At 35.9% G+C, this 14188-nt stretch overlaps 1 pseudogene across 1 annotated transcript; it reads left to right on the top strand.

Annotated features, from left to right (window-relative positions):
• The first annotated feature begins 435 nt into the window (after positions 1-435).
• On the top strand, positions 436-6047 carry LOC145617805 (pentatricopeptide repeat-containing protein DOT4, chloroplastic pseudogene; annotated as a pseudogene). The gene is made up of 3 exons (XR_014107795.1): positions 436-541; positions 1628-3856; positions 4527-6047. The product of XR_014107795.1 is annotated as a pentatricopeptide repeat-containing protein DOT4, chloroplastic pseudogene (transcript).
• Positions 6048-14188: the final 8141 nt, after the last annotated feature.

Below are 14188 nucleotides of genomic sequence, written 5' to 3' on the forward strand. Positions count from 1 at the left end.
GGGTCCAAAAAGTTGAGAATTGAAATTGGAATTGGTTATAACCGTGTCCTTAATTTATTACCCGGAATTGGAACCACCGGGTCCAATCTCAGTTCCGTACCCGCCGGTTCCTAACCGGTTCCGATTCCAATTTCGGGAACCCGGAATTTTTGCTCACCCCTACTTTCATACTCTCTATGTTGCAATATTAAAACAACGGCATATGTTGATTTTGAATTGATAATTATCGGCATTATCAGACTATAGTGGTTAAATTAGGGTCAATTAATTAAATTAAGCTTGATCTAATCGAAAAGATTGCACCTTCTCCCCCATTAAAGACACTTGAAGTTGGGGATCCCTACCGTAATCCCTCACCATCGGGTCAAACTTGTTCGGGTTTGACTCAAATTATGAATTTTTTTCCAAGTTGGGCCAGTTTTTCTCAACCCAACCCAACCCCCCACCCCTCCTCTCTCTCTCTCCTCCATTGAAGCGTACTCTGAATTCACCATTGAAGTAGCTTGTGAGCTTTCTTTCCTCCATTAAAGCAGCTTCCGAGGTAAGATATATATATATATATATATATTTTTTTTTTTTCTTTTTCATCAATCGTCGAATTCAATTTCTTAATGTAGTGTTAGTCGTTAATTTTATTGTAAGTATAATGAAATTAGGGTTCTTCTTGGTAGATTATTGAACTATTTGTTATAATTACTGAAGTTACAGAAGATTATAACTAGTGATTTCATTTCTACAATAGGAATTTAATGTGAATTTTAAAGCCTAGTTTGATAATTGAATCAAATTTGGCTGCTAAATGCTAATGTGTTGCGAGTTTTTGTTTTTGTATTCCTCTTATGTACTTTATTCGTAGTATAATATTTGTATTTCCTAATTTTATTTTGAATAGCTTGGAAAGAGAACTCCATTATAGTTTTGGAATAGATTGTAGGAAGATGAAATTTGATGATAGATAAGTGGATAGGTATTAGGTAGCAGCACAAACAGTAAGAAGTAAAATGAATTTTGATGAAATCGCGCTAAGGAATTAATTAGACTGTGATGACTGAAGAATTAGTATGTGTAGGAAGAAATAGAAGATAGTTTGGAATGATTGCCCCTGTCCCCGTTTATAATGTTGAGGGTTGAGTGTGGTAAGTTGTCTTGTTGATTAAACCTCCCGTTGTCTCTCCAATACAATGGTAGAAGGTATTCAGTAGTTGTCATTGGATTGACCCGAAATATGTACATGAAAACAATCACTGAAATTTCCTCATCCAAGAGAGTAGAAAAACCAATTACTCCCTAATCGAAAGCACAAGCATGCTGTTTGCTTTGATGAAAGATTGAAAGGAGAGGAAAGGAAAGGAAAGGAAGATTTTGTAAGTTACATTGTAGGAGATGACAAAAGGAGGTTGACTCGGTTAGGTCAAGCTATTCCATTTTTAGAATTTTTTTTGAATTTTGTGAGTGTTTTTAGAGTTATATATATTGCCTTTGTTTAGGAGATTTAGAGTAAGCTATATACATCGACCTTCCCCTATAGTGGATTCCACATTCTTGTTGTTATTGTCAAGAAGATTAGATGTTTTCATATTCTATTAGACTTTCAATAATCATATTTTGACTCATTAGTTTTATGCAGGATTAGAATACGGAAGTCAGCAAGTGATACTTGCCTCTGAAAAACCATTCTTTCAGATGCAAGTGCCAACAATTATTCAAGTCTTTGATAGATAAATTTCCCTCGTGCCTCAAGATATGGAAGCACTTGCATCTTCACAGCTACTACCATACTTGAATTCCAAGAGATACTTGCCTCTGAAAGACCATTCTTTGTGTAATTTTCGCCCAAAATTGCATGCTCAAGTAGGCTTAAGATCAGAGGATTTATCACTGAGCCATCATGTGCTTGATAAGATGCCTAGGACGGATACTTTTGCTTGGAACCAGATGATCCAAACCCATCTTGCTACTGGAGAGATAGACAACGTCATGTACATATATCAGCAAATGTTAATACGAGGTGTTTGCCCTGATAAGCACACAATTCCTCGGATTTTGGCTGCTTCTCGTCTTTCAAATTCCTTGTTTCTTGGCAGACAAGTTCATGCACATGCTGTTAAACTAGGTATTTCTTATGAAGACTATGTCATTACTGCACTGATGAAAATGTATGGCCATTTGGATGGTGCCAAAACAGTGAAACAGGTCTTCAATATGTCGAGTGTGGGGAAAAGCTCCGTCTTTGGGACCTTGTTAATCTCCATGTATTTAAAGGAAAATAAACCCAGATTTGCTATAGACCTGTTTTACCAAATGGTAACTCTGGGTGCTGAGATTGATGCAGTGGCAATAATGACTGCAGTTGGTGCTTGTGGCATGCTGCAATCCTTACACGAAGGAAGAAGAGTACATGAGATAGCCAAATCTTATGGATTGGAAACTCATGTCTTGGTATGTAATTCCTTGCTGAAAATGTATGTGGATTGTGGAAGCATTGAAAGTGCTCGCGAAATTTTTGATGTAATGTCATCTAGAGACCCCATTTCTTGGACAGAATTGATCCGCGGTTATGTGAAGAATGGGGGATTTAATGAAGGTCTGAAATTATTCAAAAAGATGATGTCTGAGGGCATTCAACCTGATCTACATGCAGTGTCAAGCATTTTACCTGCATGTGCAAGAATGACTGCCCATAAGCAGGGCAAAGAAATTCATGGTTACTTGATCAGGAATGGTCTTGAAATGAATGTTACTGTGGAGAATGCTCTTATAGACATGTATGTCAAATCAGGATCCATCGATTCTGCTTCTAAGATCTTCAGTGGAATGGCAACTAAAGATGCCATTTCCTGGACAATAATGATCTATGGCTACAGCCTTCATGGACAAGGAGCACGTGGGGTTAAATTGTTCCATGAAATGAAAAAAACCAATCTTGAAATTGATGAAGTTGCATATTCTTCTGTTCTCTATGCTTGTGTGGTAGCTAATTTAGTTCAGGAAGGGAAGACCCTCTTCAATTTTATTAAGAGACCTAATGTCAGGCATTATGCTTTTATGGTTTTGCTTCTGGCCCGTGCTGGATATTTCTATGAGGCAAAGATCTTTATTGAGAAAAATCAACTCGGACAACATACAGAGGTGTTAAGAGCTTTATTAGATGGGTGTAGGAATCATCGAAATGTTAAAACAGGGAAGAAAATTATTGAACAGCTTTGTGATTTGGAACCACTTAATGCTGATAATTACGTTCTATTGTCAAATTGGTATGCTAGCTATTCAAAATGGGACTCGGTGAATAAAATGAGGGAAACAATCAGAGACATGGGCTTGGTACCTAAGAGAGCATATAGTTGGATAGAATTCTGCAATAAAATACATGTATTTGGGACTGGTGATGTATCCCACCCAAGATCTGAAAAATTGTACTGGGAACTCCAGTGTTTGATGACGAAGATAAAGGAAAAGGAGTACGCTTTTGACGCAGATTTTAGTCTCCATGATGTTGATGAGGAGAGAGAATGCATTCCAATGGGGCATAGTGAAATGCTTGCCATTTCCTTTGGTTTAATTAGCACCCAAAGGAGTATAATTCGGATAACTAAAAACAGTCATGTTTGTCACAACTGTCATGAAATGGCAAAAGTCATATCTAGAATAGAAGCTCGAGAAATAATATTGAAGGATCCCAATTGCTTTCACCATTTTAAGGATGGACAATGCTCTTGTGGAGACTCGTGGTGATGTTGCATTGTGAAGGTATATATGTTTGCTGTTATGAACCTCAGGTGCATTACTTGAGAAAAAGATGGGGATCTGCATCTTCTTCTGATGATTGCAGCCTGGTTTATCAATCTCAGCCTCACAGGTAATAAGAGAAATAGGGTTAACTAGGATTTTGTGTCTAATAATTTTCTTAAAATCTGCTTTTGTTTGACTGAGTTGCAAACCGAAGAAAGGATGTATGGGTCAGTGTGTGTGACATTCGAAGTATATGCTTTAGAAACTGTGATTTTTTATATCATGACATAGAAAAATGACTCGTGTTCATTCCAATTTCTAAATTTAAGCTAACTTCTTGGTGAGCTTGCCACTTTTTACCACAGAGAGTAACATGCACTTAATTGGTACCTTGGCATATTGAAATTGGTGTGAATGACATCCATGTCATAAGTTTGCCTATGTAGTTACATTCCTTCGGAGCGCCCCTGGCATCGGTGGACACTCTCAGATTGCTAATTATTGTTTAATGCAATGTTAGATTATTGTACCAAAATTTAGATCATTTAAACCTCTAGTTTGGTCTTATTAATGGTCGCACTATCTTTGATGGAGATTTTGCTATCTAACATAAAATTTAAGGGTAGACATCATTTTTTTTTTTTGAGGGATAAGGGTAGACATCATCAGTAGGTGATTTGAATTATGTAAAATTCTGGGATAATTTCCAGAATTCCCTTAACTATTGTATTTTAGATGAGTTGCACTGACATCATGTTATTATATCATTTAAACCAAGTCGATTGTATTATGTGCAGGATTGGGAGGATGGCTTAACTGCGTAATTAAGTGAGAGTGATTGATGAATCCTAGACTTTCAATTCTTTAATTATCGTGAGTCTCCTTAGTCATGAAGCAGTAACTGTCTTCGAGAACTGAACAGAACCAACACATTTGTGATTTTGTCAAGGACTAGTCAAGCCCTGCAGGCTTAGACTTGAATTTCCAAAATCTGTGATTGGTTAAGGTGGTCCATGTGAAATGACGGGGTTGCTTGGTGTGCAAAGCTTCCGATTCAATCTTATGTCAGAGGGTTTTGTTGAACGATTGCAATGCTTAAAGTTTTTGATCTTGTAGTCAAGGTCATTGGGAGGCCAGAAGCTGCAGACTACAGTAATGAAGATGTGATTTACTTTGCTACTGTATCTAATAGTAATTGCCGCTTCAAAAGCAATTATTTTGGCTAAAGAAGTGAAATTTAAGAGCAGGATGCCAAGGGATCTCGAAATTTGGCTTATAAGGTCTGATTCAAGCTAAGAACTCTGGCTGGAATCGTAAATCTAGTTCCAGTTATTCTACGAAGACAACATAACCTGTTATTCCAAAAAGGTATGGTGTTATACTAAGCCATAAGGTTGTTTTGCTACAAATCCTATTCCGAGGTTTGCTTTCAATTCTTCAGATGACACTGTGTGAAGTGCTCAGACTGCTCACGGTACACACCTCTCACAGAGTCAATTGATAAACCATGGATTATAGCTCCTTTAAACTCTCAAGGTAGTACCATTAGTACATCTTACTGCTTATATACTGCTACTGATCTGTATCTTGTTCAGTTCAACCAAATGTGAGCTTTCCAAATATCTGGTTACATCAGGGTTAATACCTGAAGTAGAGTTGGCAGTGTGGTGTGCAAGCATGCTTTGCTAGCTCCCTAACACGACAGTAGGCTGTGTTTTCGAAAATTAAAAATTCTATCCTAGCATTTTCCCCGCTGCTCGATTTCTTGCAAAAGTATTACTTTACATTTTCAGCTCCAGGTATCTTCCAGATTTCCACCACAACTTAACTCAAAGTTCCTAAGTACAAGTTCCATTTTCTTTTGGAAGGCGCACAAATCCACTCCCATGAGATAAAAGTATTTGAGCAACGCGCAAATCTTTTGTATATATGCTCAAAAGTTATTTTGCTTTCTACTTGTCTGGTTTATGGAACCTTCTGATATACTTCGGTATCACTTAAAAAGCTATGTGAAGAGAAGAAGATAGTAATTCCTCAAGAGGGTCGAATATTTCTTTGTCGAATTGACTAGCTTAATAGATATTTGCTTCCTTCTTCAACATTTCGACAATTGAAATGTTCAACACACGTTACACAACTTCAAGAAGCGAATCGGGCAGTATATTGGACCACTAATGTCGATCATTTGGTATCTATGTATCTTTCATGTAATAATTATAGATTATTACTCCGTATTTATTTTTAATTATTGTTTGCGATGCATTAGTATTTAGAGTGGTCAATATCTAAGTATATTTATTTATATGAAGGAGATTTAGTTAAAATGACTATTCGAGTCTACACTAAAGCTAAAAAGAGTGAAATTCCTATTTTCCCCAAGATTAGAGAAAAAACGGGCTTTAAGAGTTCCCTTCCTAAGAGGGATGGTTTCCTAATACTCCCTCCGTTTTTTTTTATATGCATCACTTTGACAATTGCACTATTCATCACTAAAATATGAATAAATGTTATTATATTATATATCATTAGATTCGTCATCATGTCTAGTTTCATGATATAATTTTGTTACTATTTTTACTAATACACAATTAAAGATATTTATGGTCAAAGTAGCGTCTCGGTAAATGTATGGGTCAAACTGATGCATATAAAGAAAACAGAGGGAGTTTTTTTTTCTTTGTATTTTATTATTTTTTTAATAAAATTAAAAGTAAATGAGAACAAAAAAATTAAAATTAGCATATTCCAAACCTAAATTTAATATAAAAAAACAAAAGTAATGCACGAAATTGGAAGAACATTGGAACAAACAATGACCTTAATTTCCACGTGTCAACAGGAATTTATGTCTTTTTATCCAGGTGCATGAAATCAGAATAATTTCACCAAATTGAATGTGAAAATGACACAAATTCTTGTCTTCTTTTTGACATAATTTATTAATTTGTACGTACTCGTATTTCAAAAAAAAAAAAAAAAAAAAAAAAAAAAAAAAAAAAAAAAATCTAAAATGGTCGGTATGAAATCCAAGAATTTAAGAGTAAAAAATTTTCACCTATATTTGTCGTTGATGATCTTTTCATTGACATCAACCTTTATGTGAAATAGAAGCAAAATTAGACACAATTATGGTTTATAAAACCAATCAATTGTACTAATGGGGCCTCTTTGCATAGTCTACTAGTGTTGACTGATGTTACTGCACTAACACAACACATGGAATCATCTCTCATTTTCCATTCCTCTGGAATCATCATGTCCATCCAATGGACATGGACCTCATCTATTGTTCCTACTAGCATTGATTATACTCCCTCCATTCGGAAATAAAAGCTCGATTGTTGAATGATTCCATGTTGTACTCGGTTTAGTAAGAATAACGTAATAACCCCTTCTCTCTATTTAGGTTCAATGATGCAATTTGACTGATACATTTGATAATGCACAACTTTAATTATAGTATTTTTAATTAGTTATGATATATTGATAAATTAAAAATGGAAATTGAGATCAATTTATAAGAATTTTATAATAACACCTTTGTTTTTATATATTGGTGAAATTGAAGGTTAGATAAATGAAAACAAATGATTGATATGATATGTTATAAAATTGACTTTTTGAATTTAACTTGAAACAAAAGGTGTATAATTTGATAACATACATACAAACATGTCTAGTGAATTTATCATTGTTGTAGGAAATATGTATGTACATAATAATAAGGAGTAAGGACATATGATTATAATTTTGACAAATGGATGATTATGAATATATAATACCCCTCATTACTAGTGGGTTCTTTTCGAAGAAATTTAGTAGGAAAATATCCGCAACAAACTTCCCTCTTCAATTACATCAATGTCATATCAATGTAATTTGCTTTAGAATTTTAATTTATAACCAAGACCACAACTAAGGTCATGAAGGAAATAATTTAAGATATGTGAATGTGAATGTGAATGTGAATGTGAATGTGAATGTGAATGTTCAATTTTAAGTCTTTAGTCATAAATAATTTTAAGGAAAATCTATGTGGAATGGACATATATGTTCATTATTTTGTCTGGAAGAACCCGATATGTTTAAAGTAGTCTAAAAAGACCTTATAAGTTTATTTTGTTGTTTTGGGACCTCAAAGTCGAAATCCGACAATAATTGACTTTTTTTTTTTCCGACATTGACCTCTCATATAACCTTAAAAAAATGACCCTTTTTTTTTTCCACGATTTCCCTCAGCTCAAATATAGTTAAACATTCTATTCAAAGAAAAAAATATAGTTAAACATATACTCCGTATTAAACAAAGCGAGTATTGGTTAAATATGCCCCCTTAGGCCCTTATCCTACATCTCAGAAAGCGATGTCCAACAAGAATAATGCTGATGCTCTTATGATATTATAACACATCATGTAAAGTTCCCCGCAACTTGGTCCATTTACAAAGTATATGTACTACCACACTTCCTAGTGTGGAAAAATAAGCATCTCAAATTCATATAGTACATTACATAAGTACCAAAATTCTCTACAAGAATAACATTGCAAGAAGTTGAGAGTGATCAATCAATTTAATCTAGCAATGAAGATATTAGGATGGGATCCAATGGCAACCATGAAGAGGCGAATCGGGTGTAGTGGTGGAGCTTCATCTGCATCGTCTTACATGAAAATACATACAAGAGCAACACCACAAGAATGTTGTGAAGGAGGTTCGTTTTTGTTGGTCAAGCAGTTGTTTTGGAAAATTCGCGCTAAATGGAAGCAATATTGCTTGAAACGACAAAGAGGTAACGCGATCAACTATAGCTACGATGCTAAGAGCTACAATCAAAATTTCGACAGTGGTCGTCCTCTTGATCGACCTTCACCCTTGGCACCTTGAAAATCTTTTTAGAACTCTTTTTCGACTTTTTTTTTTTGGAGCTTAAGATTTGCTCACCTTTGTTCATTTGGCATAGTTCTTTTTTTGTTTTTTGTTTTTTGTTTTTTTTAGCCGAGTTGGTGATGATTTTGGTACTGCTAATAAGTGCCTAAATCTTGTATAGTTAATACTACTTTGCATTTTTCGTGCTTCGAATTTTGTTAATTAAACTCCTAAGTCTTGTAGATTCCGTAAACTTGTTTCATATAATTTGTTATTTTAAATTGGCAGTGTTATGTGGATCTTTATCTATCTTACTAATATTAATTGTTTAAAAATGTGTTTTAGTATAAAACTTAAAATTTGTAGAAATTAAAAGTGTGAAACGAAAATTAATTAAATTGTTTGCTTTTTGCATTGCGTGAGATGATGTTAGGAAATTGGAAGGAAAGAATGAACTGAAAGTTCATCCAAAAAAGTTTAAAAAAAAGTTTAATTTGGCCCCCTCCACTAATAATTGTCATCTACTTTATGAGAATAAGAATTACTCCATAACACCGAATCATGTCACATTAATAGCACTTATTTTTTAGCATTAAGGAAATTGAGGGTATAAACACCATTCATTAATATGATAATTTTTTTTTTTTTTGAAACACATTAATATACTACCTCCGATTCTAATTAGTCACACGTCGCAACAAAGGGTATTATTTGTAAGACATAAAATATTCCTTTGTTGCGATTAATAAGAACCGAAGGTTACCTTTAATACTTTCATCTGTATTTTTTAGTGCATCGAATTGACCATACTCTAATATGGTCATGACGCCTAAAATCTGATTAAGATATGTGAACTTCTTTAGTAGGATCATCAACTTTGTCTCGTGCCACAACCTTCATCATCGTGTTGTTAAGTCTAAAAATGCTGTCCGACGACTAATTTGATGGCATATGCAGAATGGGACTATTTTCGGAAATTTCAAGACTCCATGTTGAAAACTCATGTAATGGTGGGATATGCAAAGTGGGACTATTTTCGGAAATTTCAAGACTCAATGTTAAAAACTCATGTAATGGTGGGGGACACATAGGCTACAATGCCCTTGAGTCTTTTTTTAACAACCACCTTGAGTCAATGATAGGAGTAAATTTGTAACTTGCTAAGTTATGAGTAAATTTGTAACTTACTTTGAGGCAAAATGGATGGGCCTAACTAGAGGTGATGAAATATCGGGCCAACTTGGGCCTTAGTATAAAATCTTGTACAAGATGCTTGGGAGATAGTTGAGAAAGGTGCCCAAACCTGCAAAATAGTGTTGGGCTTATCGGGTCAAAGAGGATTTTTTTTCGGACTAGGCTCGAGTTCTAAACTAAACTAAAAAAAACATTTTTAACGTTGTCTAAACCTGTAATTTTGAAGCCCAGACTGATTGAGCAATCGAGTCGCCATTGTAGATCGATAACCTCTAGCCCTCTAGGTCTAACCATGTAACACCCCAGCCCCCAGGTGAACTATACTATCATATCTAGGTAACTAGGTTGTAACCAGTAAGGATTTGCATTGGTTTAGGACAGAAGCTCACCCAAAATGCATCTACTAGGTTAATAATATAAGGAAGGCTTAGTTCTCCACATTTTCCAATGTGCTCCTTTAAAGAGCCTTCGCCCCTAAGACACAACATGATACCGAAATGGGCCCCCGACTTTGATACTATTTGTAACACTACAGATGAATATAAGCCCAATAGTAGGTATTGCCCTCTTCAGACCCTAAGCCACAAGGATTTTAATTAATGCAGTACATAAGTCTTATCTAAAATGTATTTATTGACTTGTGGTATTAATCCCTAAACAAGGAAGATTTCGTTCTCCTCAATTTCCGATGTGGGAGAGCCATTGACACTTGATATGAGGAAAACAAAGCCTTCCTTACTAGGAATTTGATACCTTAACCTAGTAGATATGACATTGGCACACCCATGATCCAAATAAGTTATTTAAGCTGCAGAATAAATGTGATGTAATTTGGCTAAGTTGGTTTTGTGCATACATCATAGTCTCTATAATCTATATAATGACAAATTTCACATTAATATATATTTTAATAGGCTAGTATTAATTTGTGGTCAAAGGTAATAAAAATCCACTATCAAAAGTGCAATGGGACAAACAAATAGGGATAGAGAGTATTAATTTTCTACTTATTATATATTGTAAACTGTAGACATCTAAAGTTTTATAAATTTACAACATCATAATCGCATGGACTAGATGATAATTGTCTCATTAATAGCATTTCACAATTTTGCTACTTGTCAAATTTTTTGGTTTATTTTTTACTTTTAGTGCAATCTTCTTAAAATTTTGACCAATAAATTTCGTTTCTAAATCTAGGCAATACTTGAACTTGAGAACAATTTTTTTCAAATATCCCTAAGTAATTCCAATTCACTTATTCACCATATATTCATGAAACTTTTAAAATATACCACACACCCCTAAGTTAATTTAACAACAATTTCACCAAATGCCCTTAATGACTAATGGTGGTTAACTCCGTTAGTCATTAATGCTAATTATGCCACATGGAGCCTTTTGATTGGTTTTCATTTTAAATTATAATTAATTTTTTAAATGATAATTTGCTTAATAAAGTTTTCAAAAAAATATTAAAAAGAAACCCAACCACTATATCGCCACCCTGCCCCCACCATCGTCACCCCTCGACGCTGCCCAAACCCCCTCCCCCTCGCCGACGGCGCTGATTATCCCTTCCCCTGTTATCCCCACCCACTTCCCCATAGACCTAAAACCCCAAAATCAAAACCCTTCATTGCGCGTGGGTGGAAGTGGGTTTCGAGGTGTAGGATAGTGATTTAGGTAGAGCGGCGACGGCGTGCAGGACCTGTCGTCATGGAGGCAACAGGGCTGTGTAGAGTACGGTGGCGACGCCGTAGCAAGGAGAAGGTTGGGCCAAGGATTTTTGTAGGGTTTTTTTTTGCGGAATAGGTTTTATTTTTATTATTTATTTTTTATGTTTTATAATTAATTAAAATAATTTAAAAGAAAACTAATCAAAAGTTGTCACGTGGCATACTTAACCTTAATGACTAACGGAGTTGATGCCCATTAGTCATTTGGACATTTGATGATATTGTTATTAAATTTGGTAGTATATGGTGTATTTGAAAAGTTTCAAGGGTATATTGTGAATAACCAATTTACTCAGCGGTATTTGGTGAAAAAACTTTTTTTAAAGAGATAATGTGCAATTGGAGTGAGCGTGGACATTTTTAATTAATAGCCTAAGTTAGTGAGATAGAGACAACAAAATAAGTATAGTCTCATGTCAAAATAAGTAGAGTTTCAAAGATTTTAAAAAAGGATGAAAAAATCACTTCGTCCCTTATTTCTTGCCCCATTAGTATAATGTTACTTTTTAAAAATTTTTGTTTGAAAAGAGTTAATGAGATAAAAAAAGTAGTGAGACTAGTTGTATTTGGTGTAAGAGCTAAGAGTAAAGTAGTGAACCATAGGAAACGTTATATTTTCACATTCAAGCAAGCAGCTCTTATTCTCTCTCAATTTTAAGGTCGGTTTCCTAGGTTTCTAGGGTTAAAGTCTGTTCTTGAGTGTTCTTCAGTTTTTTCTACCTCAAATTTGTCACTTTCTCTTAATCTCCAAGGTTCCCTGCCTACTTTTTTTATTTTTCTAGTTGCTAGGATCCTTTTTACAATTGCCAATCAGGTTTTAGGTGTTTTTTTATTCAACTTCCTCTAAGTGGGAAGCTTCCTTGCCGCCAAAGGTAGAGTTCTTCAGCCCCACTTCTCTTTTTTGTTTACTCAGCTTGCTATTTCCTTAACACGTGTAGGAGTACACGGCTAGGAAAGGGATTAGTGTCTCTTTGGTTTTAGGATTCTAGGATTTATTCCATTTCCTACTCCTTTCTCAGTTATTAACTCAAGTTATTAACTCACAACAACTCAGTTCTTACACCATAGCCTTTTACTACGCTTCTTTAATACTTCCTTGTTGTTTGTTGTCTTCTTCATTATGGCGCATGTCAATTATTGGACGGTCTACCAATCGGGGGTTTACTTAGACAAGCCTTTGGAGCATTATTTAACTAATATCGATTGGAACAAAGCGGTACTTGGAAGGTTCTTTGGTCCCACTCCACCAAGTCGTACGATAGTGCAACAGATGGTCGATACTCAATGGCTCACACGAGGTAATATCGTTGTTCATCGTACTGGTTGTTACTATGTTTTTGCATGCTCAAATTTAGCGGACGTAGAGGCTTTACTTGAGCAACACACTTTCGTTTTGGATGGTCGCATTTGCAATGTTCGTAGGTGTAATAGATTTACCGTTCCTGCTAATGTTAATTTTGACATCACTAGACTTTGGGTCCGGGTATATGGTCTTCCTTTTGGGCTTCTTGACCCAGAGTGGGGTGTTGAAACCCTAAAGCTAGTGGGGGTAGTGGAAACTTTAGATTATGATGGGGATGGCCTTCCGGAGGAGCCGGAATTCAGGGGCCAATTGCTAATAGATCTCTCTAAACCCTTAGTGCCAGGGGTTTTTGTACCCGGGGAATTTGATCCTATTTGGGCTTATTTTCGATATGAAGGAGTTTTTAGGTTCTGCAAGAAATGTGGTCTTGTGGGTCATGTTGAAAATTTCTGTCATCTCTCGGATTACGGGGCTACTAGAAGAATTCTTGCTCGTTTGGAGGCGTTTGAGGCTCAAGGATTAACAGTGCTCTATAATCCAAATGAAAGACCTTTCTATACCAACATGATAGAGGGGACACAGGATGTTTTCACAACACGTAATACCAGGGTCACCCTCATTGTTTTAGCACAGGATTTTGAGCCCGAAAACAGCAGTTCGCGTAGCTCTTCAGGGAATTCACATGGCGATAGTGATAATTTGGACAACGGGGATGATAATTCTGGTGCAGATGATGACGAGAATCAGGGGGGATGATAATTCTGATTCGGACACGGGAAGTGCTGATGATAACTCTGGAAATTCGGGAAATTCAGATTCAAGTTCTTCAGGTGCAGGGGATAATGATCAGCAACACGGTAATGGGAATGCAGCCCCTCCGAATGCTGACGACAATGATAATATTGAACCGGATTTCATTCCAATCAATGGGGTTTACGAGAATGGCTATTTGTCGCATCAAGTTAATGTAATTTCTTCGTCTTCATCGGAGAGATCAGATTACGGCTCTGCCTTTGACCATGGGAATGCGAGTGTCTCTTCTTCTGAAACAGATCCGACCACTCCGGAATCCTACCACAACCCGCATTCAACGCGGTTTGCCGAAGAAAATCGAGCAGAGGAGGCTCGAGAGCAGCAGCAGAGGGCTGCTATTCCAGACGGCGATCCCTATGCCCCCTTTACGCGACACCAGCCTAGCCAAAATAGGGGAAGGGGGTTTCGAATGTCAGCAGCACTGGAAGAAAGCTTCCTATCAAGCGGCTCTGAAGATACAGATGCTTGTATAGAGCAATATATTATACCTGCTTCTATCACTATTCCACCTATTTTCCAAAATCTTTCTTTGCAGGATAACAG

The sequence above is a fragment of the Chenopodium album genome, chromosome 26, assembly GCF_948465745.1.
Source record: "Chenopodium album chromosome 26, dcCheAlbu1.1, whole genome shotgun sequence".
Taxonomy (NCBI): domain Eukaryota; kingdom Viridiplantae; phylum Streptophyta; class Magnoliopsida; order Caryophyllales; family Amaranthaceae; genus Chenopodium; species Chenopodium album.